Below are 3,864 nucleotides of genomic sequence, written 5' to 3' on the forward strand. Positions count from 1 at the left end.
TTACTAGATTGACGTTAAGAGATTTCTTTTTGTAAAAATGACATTTTTACCCAATAATGCTCAAATTTTTAGTTAAGGCCCAAAGTTTTGTAAAAATGATATTTCAGTCCATAAGTTATAAAAAGTTGTAGTTTTGTCCTAAATGTCTAAAAACTTACGGTTTTAGCCCAAAAAGTTATTTTCACATTTAGAACCCTGTTTTGAAGAAAAGTGCATTTTCAGCCCTTGTTTGTAAAAGGTTACATTTTCGGCCCAATTTGGGAAAGTTTTACATTTTTGGTCCATTTTGAAAATAAATGTTATTTTCACCTCCAAATTTGGTTTATTTGCATTCATGACTCCAACTTTGGCCAAATAACATTTTAAATCTTAAAATTTCATGTTTTTCGCAAATTGGGCCCAAAGGCCGTGAGGCCCAAAAGTTTGGCCCAATAAGCTTAAATTTGCATTTTTGACCCTTGTAAAAGTATGTCTAGCATAAAAAATATCTTTTTGTACATGTAGGACCTGTTTGGCCCCCTTTAAAACAAAATTTTAGCTTTTTACCCTTATCTTTTTTTTCTTGACAATTTGGACCCTTATCAAGATTTTTGTTGAATTCTTTTGTATCTTAAACATGTGTTCTTCTTTGGCTTGGTAATATGATATGTATAATGTAATAGTTTATAGATCCTTGCTAGATAATACTTAAATTTCGAGATTTGCTAAGATCTAATCCATTATTACGAAATAAAACAAGTATTCACACAAAACATGCATATAACACATAGATCTACACATTTTACTTGTATTCTCTCCCAAAAATCTTATTAAAACCGAAAACAAGGGGGGTATGAACTCACCTTTGCTTGATGCTTCGGTTTTTAGAAGAAGAAGTGGAAAGATGCAATGATTTTCGTCCCTAGCAACTCCCTTGAGTAGATCTTGAACTTAAGAAGGTTTCTGGGAGTATGATCACCAAAAACTTTGTTTAAAAGAGTGATCTACCATGAAGATGGAATTATAAAGCTTGTATGTATAAAGGCTTACCAAAAATGATGATTATCTTTTGAAAATCCTCTTGAAGCACTTGGAAATCTCAAAAATTTTAATGAACGGAAGGAGATGTTCTTGAGTGTTTGAGAGAGTTTGAAGAGAAAATTGAAGATGGTGGTGTGGGTGTGTGGTCTCGGTCGAGAATAGAAGAAGAGAGGAGAGAGAGAGAGAGAGAGATGTGTGGCGACAAGCATGGATGCATGGGAGGTCTTCACCTTGATATATGTTCGTTATTATGGAGGTGGCACTCCAAAGTAAATCCCCCCCCCCCCCTAAATCTTCTCTTTTTCCTTTTTTTGTATATGGGCTGATATTTTTGGGCCAAGAAGAATAGTTGGAGAAGATTGGGCCCATCAACTTGAGGTAGGATATTTGGATCCTAAACATTAAAATTTCAGCCCATTGGGCTCTTGGAAGCATTCACGGCCCAATTAGAGTAAAAGAATGGGCTTATGGCTCACTAAGGTTAATTAGATTAGTTATGGCCCAATAAGGCCCATTAGGGTTAGAATGAATCATTTTTACCCAAGTGGTCCAAAATGTTTTAGATTTATGAATTGGGTCCAATTAGGGCTTCTAAGTCCAAAGAGGTTGAATTGGGTACTTATTGGTCCATTAGGCCCAATAAGGAACTCCTAGTCCACCATGGACTTAAACCATGGATCTTAGGGCTTCAGACTCTTTGATGAATATGAATGGTGAATCTACAGGTGCATTGAGTGAGATTTACTTAGAATATAAGCTTTATAATAGTTGAATGGTTACACAGGAATATAATTTCCTAGCTAAAATGCCAGTTGTGACCTATGGTTTGGCTAATAGGATCAATTTGTGTGTTGGTATGTGGTACTTTGTGGAAAACTTACTAAGCTTTTACTTACATATTCTGTTTATGGTTTCAGGTACTTCCGGTACTAAGGGTAAGGACCCGACGTGATGGAACAACATTCTCTCCCGTTATTTCCGCATTTTGATATTGTACTCTGATGATGTGATTTTTATACATTATGATGGTTTTGGAAAAAAATTTATACTTGTAGTACTTGTTTTAAAAATAAAAAATTTTATCGTATTTTGGGGTTGTTACACATATGCAAATCAGTTAATAAAAAAGCAAACCCAGATTCAAGTGAATCCCTCGCTTTCGTCGGTTGCATAAGAACAACAATTTGATGTGTCCACTGCTTCACGTTGATCCTCAAACCACTACTAGCATCCTCTATTTTTCCTACATCCAACACCACCTGCAATTGTAGGCACTCACATGCAGCGGCGATACTGAAGAATGGGCCAAAAGTGGGTTGCGGTGTCGGGTTTGTAGGCCAAGAAAGGGGATGAGTGATGTAGGCACCGTTGGAGGCAGATGGTCGAGGTGTTGATAGGGAAGACAAAGAGGTGATACACCTGAAGGAGAATGGTGAGTGAGTGGGTGAACTTGTTGCTTCTCAATGAGTAAAGGGGTAATGAGATTTGATTTTTAGAGTTATGTTATTCTAATTCTAGATAAAAGAAGAATAAGGTTGATGATGGATAAAGAGAGGTGAAATTATATAAGTTGATGGTGGAAAAGGAGAAGTGTAAAAGATGGTGAGGTAGGTGACTGACGATGTAGGGATGAAGAAGAAGAAGAAGAAGAAGAAGAAGAAGAAGAAGAAGAAGAAGAATGGAAGGAGACACGGTAGATTATAAGGATTATATATCAAAGCATTTTTTTAATCTATTAATATATTTTTTTTAGTTATAAATAGAATAAAATATAAATGAATAAATAATAGATAAACAAATAAATTACTAAGGGCACTATTGTCTTTTTAATTCAGACAAAGACCAAACATGCAACAAAAATATGTATTAGGGGCCGTTTGAGTTAAGAGAAAATGTTAGAGACCAAACGTGCAGATTACCTCACACGAGAGGGACCATCCATGTAATTTACTCTTTATTTATCTTTAAGAAGTTTGAAATTCAAAACGTCACCTCTAGTGGACATCTACCCTTGAACTGAAAACTCAAAATACATTATATTTTGCCATGCTTTGCTTATAATTTTAAAACACTTAATTTGAAGTAACTGATAAATGATTTTTTATTATATTATGCAATTAAATAAAATTTAATATAAATAATTTTTTTTTATCATAAGGTTCTATAACGTTTTTTAAACAACGTTGATCTAAAAACATATTTACACTAAAATCAAAAAGTCACTTCCAGTGAAAATAGTCTCTTAAACTGAAAACTCAATAAATTATAATAAATTATATTTTGTCATGTTTGGTTTATTTTTTGATTTATAATTTCAAAACTCTTAATTCAATCAAAGTAACTACTAAATGATGTTTTATTAGATTATGCAATTATAAATAAAATGTGAGATAAAGAAAATTGGTTTTTTCTTAAAAACTTCTATATCATTCTTGAAGACAACGACATTTTTTTTTAAAGAAAAAAGAAACAAACAAAAACTCTACAAAATAAATGACCGTAAATGTCTAATAGATAACATAAAACAATTTTTTCTAAAATAAAGATAAAAGAACATTATTTATCATATACATACTTGTGGATCAACTATAACCTTGAATCATTGACAATTACTAATTCATTGATTAATTAATAATTATTAATATGAAGATTATCGTCTATGCTTATACCAAATACATCATGAATCTATCGAACATAATGATGTAAATTTAACTTTTTGTAAACCAATTATATTAGCATTAATTTACAATGTATAAAATATAGTGATTTGAAAGAAGAGCATATGAGTAGCATTCCAGTAGATTTTGTTGGGGTAGAATTGAACATACACCTATCACTCATCTT

Source organism: Lactuca sativa, chromosome 4 (genome assembly GCF_002870075.4).
Source record: "Lactuca sativa cultivar Salinas chromosome 4, Lsat_Salinas_v11, whole genome shotgun sequence".
NCBI lineage: Eukaryota > Viridiplantae > Streptophyta > Magnoliopsida > Asterales > Asteraceae > Lactuca > Lactuca sativa.